Here is a 27,421-nt window from a genome sequence, read left to right as displayed (position 1 = left end):
CTCCAGCGAGGAGGTCAGGACAGCCACCAGGGACTGCCAAATCTGCGCGGAGTGCAAACCGCACTTCTGCCGACCAGAGAGGGCGCACCTGATAAAGGCTTCCCGTCCCTTTCAACGCCTCAGCATGGACTTCAAAGGCCCCCTCCCCTACACCGACCGCAACATGTACTTCCTGAACGTGATTGACGAGTACTCCCGGTTCCCATTCGCCATCCCCTGCCCCGACATGACCACAACCACCGTCATCAAGGCCCTACATAGCATTTTTGCACTGTTCGGTTTCCCCGCGTTCATACACAGTGATGGGGGTTCCTCCTTTATGAGCGACGAAGTGCGTCAATTCCTGCTCAGCAAGGGTATCGCCTCGAGCAGGACGACCAGTTACAACCCCCGGGGAAACGGACAGGTAGAGAGGGAGAACGGAACGGTCTGGAAGACCGTTCTACTGGCCCTACGGTCCAGGAACCTCCCAGTCTCCCGCTGTCAGGAAGTCCACCCGGAGGCCCTCCACGCCATCCGGTCACTGCTTTGTACGACCACCAATCAGACACCTCACAAACGTCTCCTGGTCTTCCCCAAGATGTCCTCCTCCGGGACCTCGCTCCCGACGTGGCTGCCAGCACCCGGACCCATCCTGCTCCGATAACACGTGCAGGCGCACAAGTTGGACCCGTTGATCGAGAGTCCATCTGCTGCAGGCTAACCCCCAGTACGCCTACGTGGCGTTCTCTGACGGCCGACAAGATACGGTCTCCCTACGGGACTTGGCGCCCGCCGGAATCCCACGTACATCCCAGCCACCAGTCCCACCCTCCCCTTCACCGCAGCACCTTACAGGAGGATCAGTCCTCTCGCCCCCCCTGCCGAGGCCCCCGCCACCCACCGATGCCCCATACAGGCGCCCCCTTTCCAGGTCAGCCATTTTTCCCACCAGCGCCGTCTAGGGGTGACGAAGCTGCCATGGATTCCGAAACCACGCTCCCGGAGTCGCAGACGCCCAGGCCCCCCACCGGAATCACGACCGAGGCTCAGACGATCCCAGAGGACGACCAGGGCACCCGACCAACTGATTGCTTCATTTTAATGAATGTATATACCCCGCCATGCTTGTAAATATTTGCTGTATGGAGGTATCACGGTACCTCCATATCTGATCATACCATGTTGTTAAATTTTGTTGTTACTGGCCACCACCCCCGCCGGACTCTTTTTAACAGGGGGCGAATGTGGTATTATCAGGTATTACGGTACCTGAGAGGCTGAAGTACCATTGGTTAAACCTAGCGGTTTACCATTGGCTGTATAATATAGTAGCTCCGCCCTAATAGGCGGGGTATAAGAACCCGTGCCATCCCAGCAGTCCACATTCTGTACCTGAGCTGCTGGGGAACAGTTCTAGCTTATTAAAGCCTTCAGTTGTACTACAACCTCGTTTTAGTAGTTATTGATCGTGCGTCACAAACTAGACCTCTAATTGCTCTAAGATGCCCGTATTTATTAGTCATACCACCAAAGGATCATTCTGTGAACTGTTGACCTCACTCTTCCCATCTCTGTCCCCTTCCACTACTTGTACCACCTGACACACTTCCCCTTTCCTATCCTCTTCCCTCAGATGGTATTTCCTTCATATTTATGTGGCATAATTGGTCCTTCTTCCTACAATCTGGAGTATCAATTAGGTAAGTCATCTTACTCAAAATGGCCACCCCATCTGTCATAATATACACCAGTATATCATGGTGCAGACACACACACTAATGGACACACAGCAAGACCAATCAACAGACACAACACCGCAGCCAATCACCAGTTAGAGCACACTCACTATAAAGACAGAGGGCATCAGTTTTCCCGCTCATTCGGGATGCAGCCTCTCAGAAGGACAGAGCTTACAGCTTACAGCACAGATCTTCACCATGTGCTGAGTGCATAGACTGGTTAGGATAGGTATTGGTCTTTAGTTTAATCTAACATCGTGTTAACCCACAGTGAAAGTATGTTCAACAGGTTCTAGCTTAATAAAATAGTGTTGTTCTATTTTAAGTGTTGGTAGCCTGTATGTGTTCCACGGATCCAAAGCACCCAACACATCATGGTACCAGTAGTTGAGGGATGTTAGTACTTCTTAGACCTACCTGCAAAGGCCAAAACAGGGTTAAGGAAAATCCCAAGGCTTTTTACACGTACATAAAAAGCAAGAGGGTAGCCAGGGAAAGGGTTGGCCCACTGAAGGATAGGCAAGGGAATCTATGTGTGGAGCCAGAGGAAATGGGCGAGGTACTAAATGAATACTTTGCATCAGTATTCACCAAAGAGAAGGAATTGGTAGATGTTGAGTCTGGAGAAGGGTGTGTAGATAGCCTGGGTCACATTGAGATCCAAAAAGACAAGGTGTTGGGCGTCTTAAAAAGCATTAAGGGACTTCCGGTTGCGGCGATGTGGAACTAAGCCGCACGTTTCGGCAGCTCCCGCGACAACGGACTTTCGGGCTCTCCAGAGGAGCCCCAACGGAGCTTTTTTTGAATTAATCCCGTGTGGGAAGGTGCAGTGAGGTCCCCCCTCACAATATATGGCAGAGATCAGCGGTGGAACGACGAGGAAAGAGGCCCTGGAGCAGAGACCAAAACGAGGGGAAAAAGGCAAGATGGCGGAGGGCGGAGAGCGAGCAGCATGGGGGCCAGACCAGCAGGGGTTCCTCAAGCGATGTGTGGAGGAGCTGAAAAAGGAGGTGCTGGCGCCAATGCTGTTGGCGATCGAGGGGCTGAAGGAGACCTAGAAGACCCAGGCGGTGGAGCTTCGTGAGGTGAATGATAAAGTGAATACCAACGAGGATGAGATCCTGGGCCTGGCGGTAAAAATGGAGGCGCACGAGGCGGTGCACAGGAGGTGGGCCGAGAGAATTGAGGTCCTAGAGAACAGGTCGAGGAGGAAGAACCTCCGGATTCTGGGTCTTCCCGAAGGAGTGGAGGGAGCTGATGCCGGGGCCTACGTGAGTATGATGATCCATTCGCTGATGGGTGCGAAGGCCTCTCCGACCCCCCTGGAGCTGGAAGGGGCTCACCGGGTCCTGGCGAGGAGACCCAAGGCTGACAAGCCGCCAAGGGCGATAGTGGCAAGGTTCCATCGCTTCGTGAACAAAGAAAGTGTGCTGAGATGGGCCAAGAAGGTGCGGAGCAGTAGATGGGAGAACGCGGTGATCCGAGTATACCAGGATTGGAGCACGGAGGTGGCAAAGAGGAAATGAAATGAAATGAAAATCGCTTATTGTCACAAGTAGGCTTCAAATGAAGTTACTGTGAAAAGCCCCTAGTCGCCACATTCCGAGAGCTGGCTTCAACCGGGCCAAGGCGGTGCTGCATAAAAAAAGAGTCAGGTTCGGCATGCTGCAGCCTGCGCGACTGTGGGTCACTTATCAGGACCGACACCATTATTTTGAAACGCCAGAAGAGGCTTGGACCTTTATTCAGACGGAAAAACTGGACTCGTACTGAGGGGATGTGGTTGTATATGGGATTGTAAATATGGGTAAAGAATATTTCATGGGTGGGATGATGGATGGGGATGTGGGTAGAGTTCTGGTTAAAATTCCTAAAATTTCCTTTTTTCTTTTCTGTAGATAAGATGATGATGATGGGGAATGTGGGCGTCGGTGCTGGAGGGAGGTGAGACTCGGGGATGAGGGAACTGGGATAATGGCCGCAACAGGAGCTGCGCCATAGGGGGCGGGGCTGGTTCAGGAAAGCGCGGGCTTTTTCCCGCGCTAAAAGGGGGGGGATGGAGGAAGGTAAGGAGGAGGAGAGACTCCCACACGGGGGAGATCAACGGGAAGGCGGGGGAAGCCGGGGTCAGCAGAAGTCAGCTGACTCACGGAAGTATTATGGGGGGAGCAAAAGAGCTAGAGGTGGATCTAGCGGGGGGGGGGGGGTAACCCCCCAATCCGGCTGATCACGTGGAATGTGAGAGGCCTAAATGGGCCGGTTAAGAGGGCCCGAGTGTTCGCGCACCTAAAGGGACTGAAGGCAGACGTGGTCATGCTTCAGGAGACACATCTGAAGGTGGCAGATCAGGTCAGGTTAAGGAAGGGATGGGTGGGACACGTGTTCCATTCGGGGCTGGAAGCGAAGAATAGAGGGGTGGCAATACTGGTGGGAAAGGGGGTGTTGTTTGAGGCCAAGAACATAGTAGCGGACAAGGGAGGCCGATACGTGATGGTGAGTGGTAGGTTGCAGGGGACGGAGGTAGTACTGGTGAATGTATATGCCCCAAACTGGGACGATGCTGGATTCATGAAACGGATGTTGGGGCGTATTCCGGACCAGGAGGTAGGGAGTTTGATAATGGGTGGGGATTTTAACACGGTGCTGGACCCAGCATTAGATCATTCCAGATCTAAGATGGGGACGAGGCCGGCTGCGGCCAAGGTGCTTAGGGGGTTTATGGATCAGATGGGGGGAGTAGATCCGTGTAGATTAGCCAGGCTTTTGGCCAGAGAATTTTCTTTTTTCTCCCACGTACATAAGGCCTACTCCCGGATAGATTTTTTTGTTCTGGGCAGGGCATTGATCCAGAAAGTGGAGGGAACGGAGTATTCGGCCATAGCCATTTCAGACCATGCCCCGCACTGGGTGGAGCTGGAGCTGGGGGAGGAGAGGGACCAACGCCCGTTGTGGAGGTTGGATGTGGGACTGCTGGCAGAAGAGGAAGTGTGCAGGAGGGTGCGGGGGTGTATTGAAAGGTTACCGAAGGCTAACGACAACGGGGAGGTGCAGGTGGGAGTAGTATGGGAGGCACTGAAGGCAGTGGTCAGGGGAGAGTTCATCTCCATCAGGGCTCACAGGGTGAAGAGAGAGGGCAGGGAAAGGGAGAGGTTAGTGGGGGAGATTTTAAGGGTGGACAGGAGCTATGCAGAGGCTCCTGATGAGGGACTACTCAGGGAGAGACGAAGTCTCCAGACGGAGTTCGACCTGTTGACTACAGGGAGGCAGAGGCACAGTGGAGGAAGGCACAGGGGGCGATATATGAATATGGGGAGAAGGCGAGCCGGATGCTGGCACACCAGTTCCGTAAGAGGATGGCAGCGAGGGAAATAGGTGGGGTCAAAGATGGCAGGGGAACTACAGTGCGGAGTGCAGGGAAAGTGAATGAGGCTTTTAAGGCCTTTTACGAGGAACTGTATAGGTCCCAGCCCCCAGGGGGAAAAGAGGGGATGCGCCGATTCTTGGATCAGTTGAGGTTCCCAAGGGTGGAGGTGCAGGAGATGGCTGGTTTGGGGGCGCCAATTTGGGTGGAGGAGCTGGTTAAAGGACTGGGGAGCATGCAGGCAGGGAAGGCCCAGGGGCCGGATGGGTTCCCGGTGGAGTTCTACAGGAAGTATGTAGACCTGTTAGCCCCGTTGCTGGTAAGGACCTTCAATGAATCAAGGGACCCTGCCCCCGACAATGTCGGAGGCGACAATCTCTTTGATCTTGAAGCGGGATAAGGACCCACTGCAATGTGGGTAGTATAGACCGATCTCGCTCCTTAATGTAGATGCTAAGTTGCTGGCAAAAATGTTGGCCATGAGGATTGAGGACTGTGTCCCGGGGGTGATTCACGAGGACCAGACGGGATTCGTAAAGGGTAGGCAGTTAAATACTAATGTGCGAAGGCTCCTAAATGTGATAATGATGCCATCGGTGGAGGGAGAAGCGGAGATAGTGACAGCCATGGATGCGGAGAAGGCCTTCGATCGGGTAGAGTGGGAGTATCTCTGGGATGTGTTGAGGAGGTTTGGGTTCGAGGGAGGGTTTATCAGTTGGGTTAAGCTCCTGTATAAAGCCCCAGTGGCGAGTGTGGTCACGAACCGGCGGAGGTCGGACTATTTCCGGCTGTATCGAGGGACGAGGCAGGGGTGCCCCCTGTCCCCTCTGTTGTTCACATTAGCAATTGAACCTTTGGCCATGGCATTAAGGGAGTCAGGGAAATGGAAGGGGGTGGTTCGAGGGGGAGAGGAACATCGAGTGTCGCTGTACGCAGACGACCTGTTGCTGTATGTGAAGGATCCAGTGGAGGGGATGGTTGAGGTAATGCAGATCCTACGGGAGTTTGGAGACTTCTCGGGCTATAAGCTCAATGTGGGAAAGAGTGAGCTCTTTGTGATCCATCTGGGGGACCACGGAAGAGGGATAGACGACCTACCGTTGAGGAGGGCGGAAAGGAGCTTTCGATACTTGGGGATTCAGGTAGCTAGGAGCCGGGGGGCACTGCACAAACTTAATTTGACGCGGTTGGTGGAACAGATGGAGGAGGATTTTAAAAGGTGGGACATGTTGCCACTCTCGCTGGCGGGTAGGGTACAGTCGGTTAAAATGGTGGTCCTCCCGAGATTTCTTTTTGTATTCAAATGCCTCCCAATTGTGATCACTAAGGCCTTTTTTAAGAGGATAAGCAGGAGCATTACGGGATTTGTGTGGGCGAGCAAGACCCCGCGGGTAAGGAGGGGATTCTTGGAGCGTAGCAGAGATAGAGGAGGGTTGGCGTTGCCGAATTTGGGTGGTTATTATTGGGCAGCCAACGTGGCAATGATCCGTAAGTGGGTGATGGAGGGAGAGGGGGCGGCGTGGAAGAGGTTGGAGATGGCGTCCTGCAAAGGAACGAGCCTGGGGGCACTAGTGACGGCACCGTTGCCGCTCTCGCCGACAAGGTATACCACGAGCCCGGTGGTGGCGGCAACGTTAAAGATCTGGGGGCAGTGGAGACGGCACAGGGGTGCAACGGGAGCCTCGGTGTGCTCCCCGATCAGAGACAACCATCGGTTTGTCCCAGGAAGGATGGACGGGGGATTTCAGAGCTGGCATCGGGTAGGGATTAGAAGAATGGGGGACCTGTTCATTGACGGGACGTTTGCGAGCTTAGGTGCGCTAGAGGAGAAGTTTGGGCTACCCCCGGGAAACACTTTCAGGTACATGCAAGTGAGGGCGTTTGTGAGGCGGCAGGTGAGGGAATTTCCGCTACTCCCGGCACAGGGGATTCAAGATAGGGTGATTTTGGGCGTATGGGTTGGGGAGGGCAAGGTGTCGGCGATATACCAGGAGATGAAAGAAGTGGGGGAGGCTTTGGTAGAGGAGCTGAAGGGTAAATGGGAGGAGGAGGAGGGGCTATGGGCTGACGCACTAAGTAGGGTTAATTCCTCTTCCTCGTGTGCCAGGCTTAGCCTGATACAATTTAAGGTGGTTCATAGAGCGCATATGACGGGGGCGAGGCTGAGCAGGTTCTTTGGGGTGGAGGACAGGTGTGGGAGGTGCTCAGGAAGTCCGGCGAACCATGTCCATATGTTTTGGTCATGCCCGGCACTGGAGGGGTTCTGGAGGGGAGTGGCGGGAACAGTATCTAAGGTGGTGAAAGTCCGGGTCAAGCCAAGCTGGAGTATTTGGAGTAGTGGACGAGCCGGGAGTGACGGAGGCGAAAGAGGCCGGCATTCTGGCCTATGTGTCCCTAGTAGCCCGGCGAAGGATCTTGCTAATGTGGAAGGAGGCGATGCCCCCCAGCGTGGAGACCTGGATAAATGATATGGCAGGGTTTATCAAGTTGGAAAGGATAAAGTTTGCCTTGAGAGGGTCTGCGCAGGGGTTCTACAGGCGGTGGCAACCGTTCCTAGACCATCTCGCGGAGCGTTAGATGAAGGTCGGACAGCAGCAACAGCAACCCGGGGGGGGGGAGACATCGTTTGTGGGGGTGGGGAGGGGAGGGAGGGGGGGGGAAAGGGGGGTTTCTCTGGGGGGCATTTGAGCAAGAAAACACATGAATGATCCGGAAACTGACATGTACGGGAAGAATCCAATGGACAAAGTTTTGTATCTTATTGACTTGCCATGTTCATGTCTTGCCACGCGAGTTCTTTTTCTTTTCTTTGTTACTGGGGCGGGGGGGGGGGCGGGGGTGTTGTTTGTAAGGTGGAAAATATTGTTATTGAAAAATTCTTAATAAAAACATTTAAAAAAAATAAAAAATAAAAATATTAAGGTATGTAAGTCCCCAGGGCCTGATAGGATCTACCCCAGAATACTGAAGGAGGCTGGAGAGGAAATTGCTGAGGCCTTGACAGAAATCTTTGGATCCTCACTGTCTTCAGGTGATGTCCCGGAGGACTGGAGAATAGCCAATGTTGTTCCTCTGTTTAAGAAGGGTAGCAAGGATAATCCAGGGAACTACAGGCCGATGAGCCTTACTTCAGTGGTAGGGAAATTACTGGAGAGAATTCTTCGAGACAGGATCTACTCCCATTTGGAAGCAAATGGACGTATTCGTGAGAGGCAGCGTGGTTTTGTGAAGGGGAGGTTGTGTCTCACTAACCTGATAAGAGTTTTTCGAGGAGGTCACAAAGATGATTGATGCAGGTAGGGCAGTGGATGTTGTCTATATGGACTTCAGTAAGGCCTTTGACAAGGTCCCTCATGGTAGACTAGTACAAAAGGTGAAGTCACACGGGATCAGAGGTGAGTTGGCAAGCTGGCAAGGTGGATACAGAACTGGCTAGGTCATCGAAGGCAGAGAGTAGCAATGGAAGGATGCTTTTCTAATTGGAGGGCTGTGACCAGTGGTGTTCCGCAGGGATCAGTGCTGGGACCTTTGCTGTTTGTAGTATATATAAATGATTTGGAGGAAAATGTAACTGGTCTGATTAGTAAGTTTGCAGACGACACAAAGGTTGGTGGAATTGCGGATAGCGATGAGGACTGTCAGAGGATACAGCAGGATTTAGATTGGTTGGAGACTTGGGCGGAGAGATGGCAGATGGAGTTTAATCCGGACAAATGTGAGGTAATGCATTTTGGAAGCTCTAATGCAGGTAGGGAATATACAGTGAATGGTAGAACCCTCAAGAGTATTGAAAGTCAGAGAGATCTAGGAGTACAGGTCCACAGGTCCCTGAAAGGGGCAACACAGGTGGAGAAGGTAGTCAAGAAGGCATACGGCATGCTTACCTTCATTGGCCGGGGCATTGAGTATAAGAATTGGCAAGTCATGTTGCAGCTGTATAGAACTTTAGTTAGGCCACACTTGGAGTATAGTGCTCAATTCTGGTCGCCACACTACCAGAAGGATGTGGAGGCTTTAGAGAGGGTGCAGAAAAGATTTACCAGAATGTTGCCTGGTATGGAGGGCATTAGCTATGAGGAGCGGTTGAATAAACTCGGTTTGTTCGCACTGGAACAACGGAGGTTGAGGGGCGACCTGATAGAGGGGCAAAATTATGAGGGGCATAGACAGAGTGGATAGTCAGAGGCTTTTCCCCAGGGTAGAGGGGTCAATTACTAGGGGGCATAGGTTTAAGGTGAGAGGGGCAAGGTTTAGAGTAGATGTACGAGGCAAGTTTTTTACACAGAGGGTAGTGGGTGCCTGGAACTCGCTACTGGAGGAGGTGGTGGAAGCAGGGACGATAGTGACATTTAAGGAGCATCTTGACAAATACATGAATAGGATGGGAATAGAGGGATACGGACCCAGGAAGTGTAGAAGATTGTAGTTTAGTCGGGCGGCATGGTCGGCGCGTGCTTGGAGGGCCGAAGGGCCTGTTTCTATGCTGTACATTTCTTTGTTCTTTGTTCTTTGATCTGCCTTCCACCAGCATACAGCCATCCTGCAAAATGGACAGCGTCCGCCCGCCGCCGCCGCTCCGCATCACCGGTAACCTAGGGGCCAACTGGAAGATATTCAAACAACGCTTCCAGCTCTACCTTGAAGCCACAGACCGGGAAGCTGCCTCAGACACCAGGAAGATCGCTCTCTTCCTATCCACGGCCGGGGACCCTGCCATCCACATTTTCAATTCTCTCACCTTTGCTGATGGTGAAGATAAATCAAAATTCAAGACGGTCCTCCTTAAGTTTGACAGTCACTGCGACATCGAGATGAATGAAAGCTTCGAGCGCTATGTGATCCAACAGCGTTTGCAGGGTAAGGATGAACCTTTCCAGTCCTTTCTCACCCACCTCCGCATCCTTGCGCAGTCCTGTAATTACGGGTCCACCTCCGACTCCATGATACGCGACCAGATTGTTTTCGGTGTTCAGTCGGACCCCCTACACCAGCAGCTCCTCAAGATAAAGCAGCTCACCATAGCGATTGCCATCGAGACCTGCGTGCTACATGAACACGCCACTAGTCGGTATTCCCACATCCAAGCGGCTGAAACGGCGTGGCAAGGTCCCCACGAGGTAGAACGGGTCCAAGCAATTGAGCAACCCCAGGGCCTCAACCTGGATGAGGGCGGCCATTTTGCGCGCTTTTCTCGGACTCCCACGCTTGTGCACACCGAACGAGGGGACGGCGACGTCGACGAACGTACTGCACAGGCGCGCACCACATACGACCGCATCGCGCATGCGCGGTGGCACAGCGAACGTACTGACGCCACAACGTGCGGCAACTGCGGCTCCGCCCACTTAAAGCAGCAATGTCCTGCCAAATCCCGACGATGCCTGCGATGTGGCAAACTTGCCCTCTATGCTGCTTTATGCAGAACAGCTCAGCCTGTCAACTCTCGTCGCTCCAGCCAGCCTCGCAGGAATGTCCGGGCCATTCAACCCACGGTCACCGAGCCCGAATCGGACCTGCTACCCGATATTGATACCAAGGACCCAAAGGCGCCTTTTCCAGTCGGTATCATTACAAAAAACAGGGTGTCCCCGGAGCAAAGAATCCAGCCTCTATCGGTATACAGCATCGATCCGGACGATGAGTGGTGTGCCACCCTTACGGTCAACCGATCCCAATACGATTCCGCCTGGAGACCGGTGCCTCTGCCAATCTCATTGACCTCCAAAGCCTTCATGTCAAACCAGCGATCATCCTGCCATCAGCCTGCCAGCTATTAGATTATAATGGCAATGTCTTTGCTGCCAACTTGAAATGACGCACAGGTCACGCAAAGCCATCCTTCCCTTTGAAATTGTGGGCTCCTCGAAAGCCTCCCTGCTTGGCGCGCAGGCATGCAAGCTGTTGAACCTAGTTCAGAGTGTTCACTCGTCTGCCTTTCAGGACACTGACTTCAGGGCGCAGTTTGACGCCATTATCAACCAGTACCACAACGTCTTCAAGGGCATGGGCACGCTCCTGTACACCTACAAGATTTTATTAAAACCGAATGCCACGCCTGTGGTGCACGCACCTCGCAGGGTCTCAGCACCCCTTAAGGACCGCCTCAAGCAGCAGCTGCAGGACCTCCAGAACCAAGAAGTGATTTCCAAAGTCACGGAACTGACCGACCTTCCGGCGAATTGAGAATTTGCATTGATCCCAAGGATCTAAATCGCAATATTATGAGAGAGCACTATCCAATTCCCAAGCGCGAAGAGCTCACATGTGAGATGGCTCGCGCCAAGCTCTTTACCAAACTCGACGCCTCAAAAGGATTCTGGCAAATCCAGCTCGATAAATCCAGCAGGAAACTCTGCACATTTAACACCCCCTTTGGAAGATATTGTTACAACAGGATGCCGTTTGGGATCATCTCTGCATCAGAAGTGTTCCATAGGATTATGGAACAAATGATGGAAGGTATTGAAGGTGTTCGCGTCTATGTCGATGACATAATCATTTGGTCCACCACCCCGCATGAGCATGTTAGTCGCCTCCAGCGCGTATTCAGACGTATACATGAGCATGGCCTCCGCCTCAACAGGGCCAAATGCTCTTTTGGTCAGACAGAACTTAAGTTCCTCGGGGACTACATCTCCCAATTGGGTGTGCAGCCGGTAGCTGCCATCACAGCTATGAAAACACCAGAGGGCAAGAAGGCGGTCCTCCGATTTCTGGGCATGGTCAATTTTTTCGGGAAATTCATCCCTAACCTCGCCTCTCATACCAGGGCTCTCAGGAACCTGATCAGGAAGACGACAGACTTCCAATGGCTCCCTGCCCACGAGCGCGAATGGAGGGAATTCAAGGCAAAACTGACCACGCCCCCGTTCTTAGCCTTCTTTGATCCAGCAAAGGAGACCAAAATTTCGACCGATGCCAGTCAATCCGGCATTGGGGCAGTGCTCCTTCAAACTGATGAGGCCTCATCATGGGCCCCCGTTGCATATGTGTCACACGCGATGACCCCCACGGAGCAGCGTTACGTGCAGATAGAAAAGGAATGCCTGGGCCTTCTGACCGGTGTTGTTAAATTTCCCGATTATGTCTACGGACTTCCTCAATTCACCGTCGAGACCGACCATCACCCGCTGGTCAATATAATACAGAAAGACTTGAATGTCATGACGCCTCACCTCCAGCGTATTCTTCTCAAGCTCCGGCGATACGACTTCCAGCTGGTATACACCCCAGGCAAGGACTTCATCATTGCTGACGCTCTCTCCAGGGCAGTCAACACTCCATGTGACCCAGCGGGATTTGTCTGCCAGGTTGACGCCCATGTGGCATTCGCGGCCTCCTATCTATCTGCCTCATTTGAACGCCTCGTCCAAATTCGCCACGAGACGGCGGCTGACCCCTTGCTACAGCGTGTCATGCGCCACCTAACGGACGGATGGCTCAAGGGCCAATGCCCTCAATTCTATAATGTCAGAAATGATCTGGCGGTAGTAGACGGGGTTCTTCTAAAACTGGACCGCATTGTCATCCCGCATAGCATGCGCCAGCTTGTCCTGGAACAACTACACGAGGGCCACCTTGGCGTGGAAAAGTGCTGCCGACGGGCCCGAGAGGCAGTGTACTGGCCCGGGAATTAATGGGGACATAGCCAACACAGTGCTCAACTGCCCCACTTGTCAGCGCTTCCAGCCGGCCCAACCACGTGAGACCCTGCAGCCCCATGAGTTGGTCATGTCACCATGGACCAAGGTGGGCATCGACCTGTTCCACGCGCTGGGTAGAGACTATGTCCTGATCGTGGACTACTTTTCAAATTACCCGGAGGTGATACGGTTGCACGACCTCACCTTGTCTGCAGTCATTCGTGCATGTAAAGAAACCTTTGCTCGACACGGCATCCCGCTCACGGTTATGTCGGACAATGGCCCACGCTTCGCCAGCCAAGAATGGTCCAACTTTGCCAGGCAGTACAATTTTGCTCATGTGACGTCCAGTCCCCTGTACCCCCAATCCAACAGCAAAGCAGAGAAGGGAGTACATATCGGCAAACGGCTCCTATGCAAGGCTGCCGATGCTGGGTCTGATTTCAACCTTGCCTTGCTGGCCTATCGCTCCACCCCACTGTCCACTGGCCTATCGCCAGCCCAATTACTCATGAGTCGCACCCTGAGGAAGACGGTGCCGTCCAACCATGTTCCAGACCTCGACCACGTTCCGGTCCTTCGCCGGATGCAGCTGTCTCGAGCAGGCGGCCCATGACTCCCGTGCAGCTGATCTCCCTGCTCTGGCTCCAGATGACAACGTCCGCGTCCATCTTCCAGATGGTGGCTTGTCTGCAACCGCTGCTGTCCTTCGGCAGGTGGCCCCCCGCTCGTTCCTGGTTCGTCTACCGGATGGCTCTATTCTGCGCCGCAATCAACGAGCCCTTCATCTTGTTCCACGCTCGCGACGTGATCCTCTAGTGTTGCCTCGCCCTCCTGCTGACCCTGTCACTCTGCCTCCCCCTGACATTTTTGATGCAGTCCAGCCCGCTCCTGAACCGACGGCTCTCGACCCACCCTTGAGGCAGTCAACCAGAATTCGTCGTCCACCTCAGAGACTAAATTTATGAACTTTTCGAATTTATGGACTCTCTGAATTGTTTCGTTGCTTTGTTTGATCGTTTTCCTGGTTTGTATATAGTGTTGATCTCGTTACTCTTGTTGCATACTGCTTCTCTGCACCAGGCACCTTCCCATGTAAATAGCTGAGTTCTCATGTGTATCGTCCTGTAAATATGTCTTCGCACCCCACACGTAATTCGGAACATTATCACCACACATTATTTATTGCCACACACAGACATTTTGTTATAAAAAGGGGGGATGTCATAATATACACCAGTATATCATGGTCCAGACACACACACTGATGGACACACAGCAAGACCAATTAACAGACACAACACCGCAGCCAATCACCAGTTAGAGCTCACTCACTATAAAGACAGAGGGCATCAGTTTTCCCACTCATTCGGGATGCAGCCTCTCAGGTCAGAGCTTACAGCTTACAGCACAGATCTTCACCATGTGCTGAGTGCATAGTCTGGTTAGGATAGGCATAGGTCTTTAGTTTAATCTAACATCGTGTTAACCCACAGTGAAAGTATGTTCAACAGTTTCTTGCTTAATAAAATAGTGTTGTTCTATTTTAAGTGTTGGTAGCGTGTATGTGTTCCACGGATCCAAAGCACCCAACACATCACCACCGAGACCACGTTTCATCTGATGTCTTTTATGTGTTCGAAATGGCCGCCCCCATAGCGAGCACGTTTCTTTTGGCAGTGCGTAGCAGTGTGCTCAGAATGGCCGCTTTCCCCGGGACCATGTTGCATGTTCGGCTGCATACCAGTGCGCTCAAGGTGGCCGCCAGCATTGAGACCACGTTTCTTACAAAACTGCGTCTCAGCATTTGTGGTGCCAGAATCATTTCTTGGATTGGCACTAGCACTGACTGTGCTGAAGGCCCCGATACGCTGCGCAGAGAGCTTACTTGCCTGGCACATCCTGATGCTGGCATCCAGCATGAGGTTGTCTTCCTTTAACAACTATTCTCGTAGCGCACCATCCGAGATTCCATATACGATTTTGTCTCGGATCATTGAGGATTGCAACTGTCCTTAATTGCAAGACTGGGCCTTTAATCACAGATCTGTCGTAAAACTGTTGACGGATTCTTTGTCTTTCTTGGAGCGGGATTGGAACATGTATCGCTCAAAAGTTTCATTTCTTTTAGGGGAACAGTGGCAATCAAAGCATTGAATCACCTCCTTGTAGTTCTGCTCACCGTCTCAAAGCCGGAGGAATTGTACAGTTGAAGCGCTTGAGAACCTGCTGTCGTTTGCAGCAATGCAATGCGCCTTTCATCAGGCAGCACCTGTAGGCCATGGACCAAAAGAAAGAGTTCAAACTGCTGCTTAAAACCACACCAGTTTGAGTCCAGATTTACCAAGACTTGAAGCTGGTGGAGGGAGGTGACTGTCCTCTTGTCCACTCTACTACCAAGTGCCCACCTTCCGTCCGTTCCCTGATATATATGTCTGTATGGGTGTTTGATTCCACTGCTGGTGGGAGGTCATAATGTCCCTTCATATATTGGTCAGTGGTTATGTACAGTGGTGCTATTATATACAAATATATACATTGGTATAACTATGTACAGTTATACATAGATATGCCTATATGCATATCACCACAGCCACCTTTTAAAATTGGCCTTCACTCCATCCACCAGACTAGAAAAGTTAAGTTTATGGAGCGAGGCCCAGTCATGGGTCATCCGGATTCCCAGATACTGGAAGCTAGTCCTCCCCGAACAAAACAGCAGCCTCCCCAGGTCAGCTCCCCTCTTCGAGGAATTCACCGGAAAATATTCACTCTTGCCCAGATTCTACTTGTAACCCGGAATCGAGCCAAACTTCCTGAGCAACTCCATTATTTCCCCCACATTGAAGTGTGGGTCCATGATATATAGTAACAAATCATCTGCATATAAGGACACCCTATGCTCCCTCCCCCCACGCTCTGTTACCTCTGTTAGACGACCTCAATGCAATGGCCAGCAGCTCGATTGCTAAGGTAAATAAAAGCGGAGACAATGGACATCCCTGCCTTGTACCTCTCTGTTCAGTTGGAAATAACCCAAGCTCAGGGCATTAGTATGTACACTCGTGGTGAGGTCCTGTACATAAGCCTAATCCATGAAATAAATTTTGGCCCAAAACCAAACCGCCTCAGGAGCTCAAGAGGTGTCCGCACTCAACCCTATCGAATGCTTTCTCCTTGTGCATCAAAATAATGACCCCTGACTCGGTCCCTAAGGAGGGCGACAACAGCGACAACACAACATTTAACAATCTCCTAATATTAGTGGTGATGGGTTTCCTAACCCCAACATGCCCTACCGTTGGCATTTCATATGCTATCTGCAGCACTTCCCTCGGGTTCTCTGTAATCATTTTTAAAAAAATATTTTATTGGAGGCATTTTCAAATCCACATATAACAATGAAGGAAAACAAAAATCAAATACGGCAACAGCAAATAGCCACAACATCCTTACACCCCCACCCACCCCCGCCAACAAAACAAAATCTCCTCCCACTCTACTGGCTTCCACCTGAGCACCTGCCCCCCACCCCCACCCCTGCCTTTCTTCAGAAAACAGGCTGATTGCTGGTGAAAAGAGAGCCAATGCAAAAATTGGCCGCATCACATGAGCTAGCTGGAGTAAATCAGTTGCTCCAGAACAGAATGTCCAAAGAAACAGGACACACATAAAAAGAAAAACAAAATGAATTTCCGCAAAAAACTTTACAGTGTGGAGGAGAAAAATAATAAGAACAACAAAGGCACAGCACATCAATCAGATGAGGAATTGAAGTTAAATGTACTTTCAGCTCAAGATGAATCACATTGGTTTTCGGTAGTTCCAAAATAAAATGGACAGCTCATAAAAATGGAGGTCGATACAGAGGTATCCAGTCCCAGAGGTCGCTATCTCCCTAATCCCCAAGACGACCTATGAGCAAAAATTGAATAACCTACCAGTAAAGCCAGCAGATGTCATCCTGAGGACCAACCCCAAGGAAATAGTACCTCTAAAAGAATACATCATAGTCGAAGGAGAGTTAAGTGGAAAAACTGCGGAGCTGTCACTCCATGTTGTCCAAGGATGTTTCCAGCTCAATTTGGCTGCTCTTGGCTAGAGAAGATAAAGTTGAACTGGAGTGTTGTGACGAGGTTAACTGATTCTAAAATAGTTCTTCAGAAGGTTAGCTGATTCTAAAATAGATCTTCAAAGCACCTTAGAGAAATACAGTAATATATTTGAGGACACAAAAGGTCCATGAAAGCTGTACAGGTGGCACTTGAGATCAAACAAAACAAAAAGAGTCTCAAAGCTAGTGCATGCAGTACCATAGGCCATATGTCCAAAAGCATAATCTGAGCTAATGAGGCTTATGGATGCAGGAATCTTAGAACCCATCACCACTAATGAGTGGGCAACCCCTATTGTGACAACCCCTATTGTGACTGTAATGAAGCAGGATGTGTCTATACACATTTGCAGACATTTCAAAATAATCATTAATCCATTTTTATGCAGAGATCAATACCCACTAGCATTGATTGAGGATTTGTTCGCTGGCATAGCAGGAGGACAAAGGTTGAACAAGATCAACCTATCGCAGGCTTCCTACAAAACATTGTTGCAGCTGAATCTCAACACCTGCTCACCATTATAACACACAAAGGGCTATTCTGCTATAAGAGATGACCTTTCGGTATAATATCGGCACCCACTTTGTTGCTTTTTAAAAAAAAGTATTTTTATTGGGTTTTCACATTTTGTATTTCCCAACTCACATGTTCTATGTTACACTTTACATAATCCCTCCGACCAGAAGGAAAAAAAACATACAAAACAACATAAAAAAATAAATGAGCAAGAAATAAAAGGAGGTAAAAAGACAGGCCGATGTCAGTACAGATATTTACATACAATTGCTTTCCCTCCTGCCGTGGCCGTGTCCCCCCTTTGAACCTGTACCTATGTTGCCATTCCCAGTTTGGCCCGGGCGCATATTTACAGATGTCTATCTAGGGCTTTAGTCCCTGGTCCCTCTCAATTTCCTTGTGTGTCCCCTCCCCCCATCGCCTGCCCTCTCCACCTACCCCTCTCTTTTCCTTCCATCTTTCTCCCGTGATTCCACCCTCCCTCCCCTCCCCCACCTTACTCTATTGGTTGTTGGCTACGAACAGATCCTGGAACAAGTTGGTGAAAGCTTTCACATCCAGTGGAAGCCCTTTTCCGATCTCGGATGGCAAATTTTATTTTCTCCTATTTTATAAATTCTGCCAGATCGGACAGCCTGTCTGCCAATCGCCAGCCAAGCAGGATTCTCCGGCGGACGATCAGGGAGGAAAAGGCTGGGGCTTCGGCCCCTTCTCCACGAAGAGTTCTGGCTAATCTGAAACTCTGAAGACTGCCACTTATGGGCATGGCTCCACCCTCACTCCCACAACCCTGGACATGGCCTCAAAAAAGGCTATCCAGTACCCGGACATCTGGGGCAGGCCCAGAACATATGGGTGTGGTTGGGCAGGCTTGCCTCCCAGGCATCGTTCACATTTGTCCTCCACCTCCATCAGTACAAACTAAAGATTAGCTAGTGTGGAGGCAACAGGTAGATCAATTGTTAGCTACACTCATCAATGTGCCAGTACCATGTATGTCAGAACTACCTCAGGATGAACTGTCATCCATACTACCAGATCGTGCGATTGCGACTTCCGGTTAATCAGCAGAAACTGAGGTTGCTGAAGAACCCCTTGCTGCTACTAGTCTTTCTGCAAAAGCGGCAGCCTCTGAAGACCCAGAGAGTACCTCTGAGGTCAAGAACAACCAAATCCTTGAAGTGCGCAGGCAACCACTGGGGAGTAGACGCCCATCATATCATCTTTCCTATTAACTCCATCATTACTGTGTAGATTCATTGCCTGCCCTTGTATATATGTTTTGATGACTATGTAAAAGTACTATGATTAATTGTTGTTCTGGGACCTTAGAAATAAAAGAGGTAGGTGGGGGGGTGGGGGGTTATATATTTGGGGTTGTTGTTGTGTGGTCACTTTTAGAGTGTAGTCACATGTATATTCATGACTTCATTGGCTGCTTCATGGGCTTTGCCTCAGTCTGGACCAAACCTTTCGAGTTTTTTTTAAAAATATTTTGATTTTGAACCAAAGTATACAAATCACATAGGCGGGACTCTCTGTTTGCCAACAGCGAAATCGGGAAATGCGATTGGGTGGAGAATAGCTTCCGACTCCAAAATCACGATTCTCCTTCACCTCAAAAACATAATTCTTTCCACTTTTTCCGCAATATCCCCCAACTACATCGACACTCTTGGTGACTCCAATGACATCCACCCCAGTAGAATTTGCCGCTGGGCAATCTAGAGTGGCGAAGGTCACAACATTGGTCCCCCTCCCATCCAGTAGTTCCAGCAGCTCTGACATTCCGAAAATCGTCACCAATAGGCACGGCGACAGCTTCACCCCCACGATCACCGACAGTGCTTCAAAATCGGGCTCCAAAGACCCACTAATCTCGGACATGACCAAAACATGTGGACATGATTTGCTTGCCACCCTCCATATCTCTCGCACTTATCCTCTACCTATGAGAAGAACCTGCTCATATGAGCCTGCGTCATATCAGTCCTATGTACCACTTGAAACTGTACCTGGCTCATCTTAGCACAGGATGACATTGCATTCACCCAGTGCATAATTTCACTCCAAACCCCCCCATCCCAATCCCATTCCCAGTTCTTCCTCCCACTTCCGTTTTATCTCCTCAATTGGCGCTTTTCCGTATCCACCAATCACCCATAAATGTCCCCAATCTTCCGATCTCCCAGCTCGTCCTGTGTTAACAACCTATCCAGCAAGGTATGCTCCGGTAGTTGAGGGAACGAGGCTAACTTCTTCCGCACAAAGTCCTGCACCTGTATATACCTGAACTCACACCTCCTCGGCAACTGGTATCTCTCCTGTAACTCTCTCAACCTTGCCATCCTCCCTTCCATGAACAGATCCCACACCACCCCTTCCCTCTGCCAATGCCTACTCGTCGGTCGTATCCACCTCCGCCGGAGCGAATCTGTGATTCGTACATATTGGGGACAATACCAATATACCCCCCCACGCCAAAGTGCCACCTCAACTGGTTCCAAAGCTTTAGGGACAGTGCCATCACCGGACTCACAGTATATTTAATCAGGGAGAATGGGAGGGGGGGGCCACCTTTTTGGAGTTAACAAATATTCAATGCACCAGCGGTGTTATTTACATTCAACCCTGGTGCTGCAACTTCATATTATTTTGTCCTAAGAGTGCAGAACATAATACAGACTTTCCACAAATCTGGGGAGTTTTAGATTATTAAACCAATACATCAATTATCTCACTAGATGCTTCTTTTAAAACCCTAGGATAAAGTCCATCAAAATGGGGGCTCCTGTTTAAGTCAAGGTCAAGCAAATATTCATAAGCTTGGTCACCCAGACACATAGTAAAACTGGTTATATGTGGGTTAACCTTTATAGTTGAAAGGGATGGCTATCAAGAAAAAGCAAGATAACTGGAAAATCAGCCTTCGACCTGAAAATAGGTCTTTAAGAATCATCTTGGCTTTCTTCCTCTCAAACGTCAATCACCTTAGGAATTAATTAAAATAAAAACAAGTGTAAAATTGTTCTTTCGAAGAAAATTGTAGCTTCAAGACTGACTTGAATGCTCTCCCAAGGAAAGTTGGTTTATTTAGCAACATTCTTGTTTTTGAAGACTTCTCCAGCTAGACTTTAAGATTCTGAAGGTAAAATCATGCTTCTCCAGAGGAGTTGAACTTCTTGAATTTTTGTACTATTGAAAATAGGATGAACGAATCAATTCTCTATTAACTGAACGTGTGACCAATTTCCAAAATATAGATCAGCTCTTTTTGAACCTTGTTCGCTTTTTGTTCAGTTGCATCATGCTGTACTGTGCTATGATCACTAACTATTATAACTGCTGTTGAAAATCCTATTTTGTGTTCTGGATTGTTCTTAATTGTAGCAAACTTACATATCTGGGTGCCGAACTAATATCAACACACCTTAGACTATTCATAGCTCATAAGGACTTGCTATCTTAAAGTGGAAACAACATGCTGTATACTAATCGGAACAAAAAGGTAAACTTTCAAATCACTTGTTACTGGTTCAAGAACGCCTTCTCACCTGTGTGCAATGCAGCTACATCCATCGCAGCAAGAGGACTGCTTGCAAGACTACAGTCATCCCAAAATCCAGACTGACACTGTTTGGCACTGAGCATGTTCTGCAATGTCAGATGTGACATCCTTCAGACAATATGTTAACACAAAGATGTCTGCTAATTCTGGTGATTCTTGTACATATTTGAGATCCCATAATATTATTCAAAGCCAAGCAAGTGCCAGTGCTGCCTTGTCTATCACAATTAAAACTATATTAACCATTAAAAATCAGTTTGCAGTTGGTGGGACTTGTGTACAAAACAGGTGTCACATTTTTCTATATAAGTCAGTCATTGTATGTGTAGAGCTTGGAGAAGCGATATGATAAAACATAAATTAAAACTTTTTAATCATAGGGCAGCATGTGACACAATGGTTAGCACTGGGACTGCGGCGCTGAGGACCCGGGTTCGAATCCCCGCTCTGGGTCACTGTCCGTGTGGAGTTTGCACATTCTCCCCATGTCTGCGTGGGTTTCACCCCCACAACCCAAAGATGTGCAGCTTAGGTGGATTGGCCATGCAAAATTGTCCCTTAATTGGAAAAAAATACTCAAAATTTTTTTTTTAAATCATCTGCATGAATATTGGCTCTCAGTGGTTGAGATCAAGTCCACCCATCAGTTCAAATAAGGTGGAGGATTATTTCATCTGAGACTAGAGGAAATTTAAGAAATCGGGGGCGATTCTCCGAGCCCCGACGCCGGCGTGCGATTCTCCGAGGAGCGGAGAATCGGCGGCATTTGCGCCGGCACGTTTAGCGCGGCACCAGCCACGGGCCCCTGGAATCGGTGGGGCCGCTGATTCTCCGGCCCGGATGGGCCGAGCGGATACGACAGAGTCCCACTGACACCGTTCACCCCTGGTAGCTACCGGCGGGAGCTCTGCGCGAATGATCGGGGGGGAGGCCTGTGGGGGGGGGGGGGGCCTCCTTCACCGGGGGGGGGCCTCCAATGGGGTCTGGAACGCGATCGGGGCCCACCAATTGACGGGCCAGCCTCTCCCCCCCCCCCCGGGCCTACTTTCTGCTGGCCCCTGAACACCGACGCCATGTTGAGTCGGGGCCGGCGCGCTAAATTCCCCCGCACATGCACAGGTTGGCGTGCCCCAACTGCGCATGCGTGGGTTGGCGCGGCGGGGGAGGCTGGAGCGGCATGAACCCCTGTGGGGGCCAGAATCAGTCGTACCCGGGCCCGATTCGCGGCGTCGTGAAACGCAACGGCGTTCACGACGGCGCGAACACTTGGGCTCCATATTGGAGAATCGTCCCCATAATCTTTGCAAGAATGACCAAACCCAGTAGATATAACTTGTACAATCTAATGAAGCCTGAGTGAATCTAGAGATAAAGTGGAAACTAGTAATTATGAATGAGGGAGCTCAGAGAACCTGTTTTGTGGAGTTTGTAGACTGTTGGCATTGATGGTATAATGTCAAAGGTAGAATTAACTGTTCGAGTATTTATGGCTTGGGTTTTTATAGTGCCAACCCCACATCTAGCCTCTCGAATGTGGTGTGGAGGCTAAGGTGTGACAGCTTTTGGGCTGACTGGGTCCAACAATATAGCTGATCCAGCGACTACCTTGTCTGCTATCTCCACAGTACCAGAACAGTAGCTGGTGGGGGGGAAAAGGGGACTGAATAGTCAGTCCCAATCTAACAAAACCTAATGCTGCCTCGGGTTTATGATCTCCAAAGCTGATCAAGACTTAATTTGGCTCTGTTTCAATCAAAGTGCAGAGGCAAAGCATTTACTCTCATCACTTTGGTGGAAGCTTTGGCCAAATAAACGTTGTCTCATAAGCCCTGAAAAATACTTGGCGCTGCGTTGGAATCTCCTGCGGCTGACTTATGCCACCTGTCGCCACAGGAGGCCTCCACATGGCAGGCACGAGTGCTGGGGCACTGGTGTTTAAATGCAGCTCTGGTGACCCGCTAAATTGCTGAAAGTAGACTGATCGGAGAAGAAGCTTTGATTGGTTGTTCCAGGAATATCTTACACAACATTGATCAGCCCTGGGGCAGCACGGTGGCGCAGTGGTTAGCACCTCTGCCTCACGGCGACGAGGTCCCAGGTTCGATCCCGGCTCTGGCTCACTGTCTGTGTGGAGTTTGCACAATCTCCCAGTGTTTCGTGGGCTTCGCCCTCACAACCTAAGAGATGTGCAGGCTAAGTGGATTGGCCATGCTAAATTGCCACTTAAATTGGGAAAAAAATGAATTGGGTACTCTAAATTTATTTTAAAAAAAACATTGATCAGCCTTTTTCAATGAGAGACCGGGCACAGTACCGATTATCTGGTGGGGTGGTGAATTTTATATAAAATTTATCAACTGCTCCAAGGAAAATAGGCATGTTTAAAAAAAAATACTTTGCACTTCCCGTACCAGCCTCCCCGAACAGGCGCCGGAATGTGGCGACTAGGGGCCTTTCACAGTAACTTCATTTGAAGCCTGCTTGTGACAATAAGCGATTTTAATTTCATTTTTTCATGAAACTTTTAAATATATAAGACTCCATAGCGGACTTTTTTTTTGCGTGGAAATGAAAAAAAAAGCCGGGGGTATTGCTAACGACCCCACTCTCACGATTTTAATTTTTGTTTTGTTTGTTTTTACCTCTGTTTTTCCTTGCGTTCGGGGAGGTTGAAGTCAACATTGAATGGACCGGAGCGACTGGGGAGCTGCCGGCTGGCCGGCCGCCGGGTGAGCGGTGACAAAGTAAGCGGGTAACCAGGCAACAGTGAGCGCTCCCGGGGTTGCTTGGTAACTGCTGCTCGCGCTCTGCCAGGCGGCAGGCGGCCGGTCGCCTCCCCCTCGCCCCCTCCCCCCTCCCCCGGTGTTGTGATCCGGGGGACTGAGCCGCGTTGTGGCCTTTCCTCCCCACCACCCCAACCGCGCGCACACTGATGCAGGAAAATGTGGGCAGAGAGCAGAGGGAAGCCAGCAAGACCAGGTCGATCGGGGAGTTGGTCCTGCCCGGGGGCCCCGTGGGCGAAGTGAGGCAAGTGTCGAAGGTTAACCCGACCAAGCAGAAAGAGCAGGAGGGGCTGAAGCGAACCAGCGTGGCCGTGCTCAAGTATAACCCCGCTCTCGCCAAATCCCGCCAAGGCGACAGGCGCAAGAGCTCCGCCAAGAAAGGCTCCTCCAAAGACATCGCCGAGTCTCGGCTGTGGAGCAGCATAGACGGTGGCACAGGTCGGTGCAGTGACATTTAGTGGGCAGGACAGAGGTCCAACACTGACAGTGGAGGGAAGCCTGGGGCAAGGAACAAAAATAAATCGCCGATTGTTAAATATTTCCCCTCCCAATGAACGGTAGGAGGCCAGGAAGTACAAAAAGCCCTTGGGGTGCATGTCCCTGAAGGCCCCAGGACAGGTAGATGAGGTGGTAAAGAAGGCATATGGGATACTTGTCTTTAGTAGCCAAGATGTGGAGATGCCAGCGTTGGACTGGGGTGAGCACAGTAAGAGGTCTGGCAACACCAGGTTAAAGTCCCAACAGGTTTGTTTTTAATCCTTAGCTTTCAGTGCAGCTCCTTCATGAGGAGCGTTCCAGCTATGAAGAGAGGTCAGTTAGGCTGGGATTGTTCTGCTCAGGGGAGAGAAGGTTGAGGGGGTGGGACCTGATTGAGGTGTACAAATTTATGAGGGCCATATCATAAAATCAAAGAATCCCTTCAGTGCAGAAGGAGGCCATTCGGCCCATTGAGTCTGCACTAATTTATACTGCCCGACAGCTGTAACCCCGTAACCTAACCTATGCATCCCTGGAAACGAAGGGGCAATGTATCATTGGCAATCCACCTAACCTGCACATCTTTGGACTGTGGGAAGAAACTGGAGCACCCGGAGGAAACCAACGCAGTCACAGGGAGAACGTACAAACTCCACACAGACAGTCCCGCAGACACAGGGAGAACGTACAAACTCCACACAATCACCCAAGGCCGGAATTGAACCCAGGTCCCTGGCGCTGTGAGGCAGCAGTGCAAACCTCTGTGTCACCATGCTTCCCTAGGATAGATAGGAAGAAACCTTTTGTCTTAGTAGAGGAGCCAATAACCAGGGGGCAAAGATTTAAGGTAAGGGGCAGGAGATTTAGAGGGAATTTGAAGAAAAACCTTTTCACCCAGAGGTAATCTGGAATTCACTGCCTGAAAGGGTGTTAGAGGTGGGGAACCCTCACAACATTTAAGCATTTAGATGAGCACTTGAAATGCCACAGCAAGTGCTGGAAAATGGAATTAGAATAGATCGATGATTGATGGCCGGCACAGACACGATGGGCCGAAGAGCCTCTTGATGTGCTGTAAAACTCTATGACCCTCTGAGGGGAATGACCTCTGTATGTATGTGAGAGAGAGAGAGAGAGACTCCTCCCCGTTCAGATGAACCCCAAGGAGAAATGACCTCTGAGAGAAAGAATGATGAATGAGAGCGACCTCTGCGTGTGATTCATTCAAATTTATCTCTGAGGGAAAGTGTGGAAAGAACATGGCCTTGATGTAGCTTTTCCTGACCTCAAGAATTTGCTAAATGTTTTGCTGCCAAATATTAATTTGTACATGGCAAGATCCCAAAACAGCGTGGTGAAAATGACCACACGATCTGTTTTAACCATGAGCGCGATTCAGCAGAAATAAATCGAAGTCTGCTTTCGGATGTGTTTGGCAGGGTGTTTCGCAGCGACTGCAGTGCCGAGATTCACTCCCCTATTCAATGGCACTTTACTGTTTTTTTGGACCTCAGGGAGTTTCTCCCCATTGAGGCCACACTTAGGCTCTTTTCCTGCACTGGTTAGCTGAACTCGCCAGCAGGACCGGCTCCCCGCAGATTGGGCAGCCATTTTGAATGGCTGCCCCGATCTCTGTACCTGCCTCCCCCCCACCACCCTGCCCCTTTCAAACCTCCCTCCACCGCTTTCTGGAACCCCCCCCCCCCCTTCACTCCCCAATGCAGAACTGCAAATGGTACCGCTTTGTTGAAAAGAGTGCAAGGATGAACAAAATTCACATTCGCTGTCAGGGTGCCTGGGTAACACTGCCAGACTGGCAGTGCCAGGGTTCCCAGGTCTTACAGGCAAGCACTCCCCAGGGCCTGACCCGAGGCAATGCCAACCTGGTCACCTGGCACTCAGTCTGGCACTCTGCAGTGCCAACCAGGCACCCTGACAGTCCATGGACACTTCATGCACAATGTTCCCTCATCAACCCTCTCTGTTGGTTCATGAAAATACTCAGTTAAGTTAATTAAGCACAATTTACCTTTACCAAATCCATGCTAACTTTTTACTCAATAAATTCACATTGTCCAAGCGAATGTTATTTTTTTCCTGGATGATCATTTCAGAAAGCTTTTGCACCATGGAGCTTTAGCTGACTGGCCTGTAGTTACAAGGTTCGTCCTTGCACTCTTTTCAACAAGGCGGTACCATTTGCAGTTCTATAGACCTCTGGCACCTCCTGGTATCCAAAGAGGACTGGGAGATTATGGCTAGTACCACCGCAAATCCCACCATTATTTGTCTCACAGCCTTGGATGCAGTTAATTGGTCCTGGTGACTTATCAACTTTAAGTACAGCCACCCTTTCGAGTACTTTTTCAATTTTTAGCCCAACCATTATCTATGCTTTCTCTTTTGCTATGACTTTGGCAGCATATTCTTCCATAAGACTTAGGCCAGAATGAGGTCACTCGGCCCATCGAGTCTGCTCCACCATTCAATCATGGCTGATATTTTTCTCATCCCCATTCTCCTGCCTTCTCCCCATAACCCCTGATCCCCTTATTAATCCTTGGTAAAGACAGATGCAAAGTACTCATTTAGTTCCTCAACCATACCTTCTGCCTCGATACGCAGGACTCCTTTTTGATCCATAATTGGCCCCACTCCTCTTCCTAACCTTTTACTTTTTAAGTGCCAATAGAAGACATTTGGATTCCCTTTTATGTTGGCTGTCGGTCTATTCTCATAGGGTTTCTTTGCTTTTTTGATTTCCTTTTACACTTCTCCACTTAACTTTCTATAATTAGCTTCATTCCAATTCCGTTATTTTTTTTTACAGTAGAATGCTTCTTGTCCTTCTCTGTAGCTCATATGAAACTGTGATCACTGTTTCTGAAATGTTCCCCTGGTGACACTTGACCTTCTTGACCTATCTCATTCCCCCCAAAAACGATTTAGTCCAGTTTCCTTCCTCATTGGGCTGGAAACATACTGAGAAGAATACTTTCCTAAACACACCTTTGAAACTGCTTCCCCTCCTCTGCATTCTACATTATTACTATCCCAGCCGATGTTAGGACAAGTGAAGTCCCTCATTATCACTCCATGCATCTCTCTGTAATTTCCCTGCAAATCTTCTCGACTTTATTCCCTACTATGTGGTGGCCAAGAGATTACATCCAGTAGCATAATTGTATCTCAATTTATTATTTCTTAACTCTAACCAAATAGATTATATCCTTG

General features: G+C 49.9%; 1 long non-coding RNA gene across 1 annotated transcript in view; it reads right to left on the bottom strand.

Annotated features, from left to right (window-relative positions):
• LOC140430811 (uncharacterized) overlaps positions 1-23,704 on the bottom strand; it is a 29,408-nt gene extending 5,704 nt beyond the window's left edge. The window contains exons 1-2 of the long non-coding RNA XR_011949553.1: positions 23,570-23,704; positions 20,914-21,013 (exon numbers count right to left, since the gene is read on the bottom strand). This is a non-coding gene — a long non-coding RNA (uncharacterized lncRNA). The remainder of the gene's footprint in view (positions 1-20,913; positions 21,014-23,569) is intronic.
• Between the last annotated feature and the right edge of the window lie 3,717 nt (positions 23,705-27,421).

This window comes from Scyliorhinus torazame, chromosome 10, assembly GCF_047496885.1.
Source record: "Scyliorhinus torazame isolate Kashiwa2021f chromosome 10, sScyTor2.1, whole genome shotgun sequence".
NCBI lineage: Eukaryota > Metazoa > Chordata > Chondrichthyes > Carcharhiniformes > Scyliorhinidae > Scyliorhinus > Scyliorhinus torazame.
Note: the sequence above shows the minus strand (reverse complement) of the source record. Positions and strands in the feature narration are given on the sequence as shown.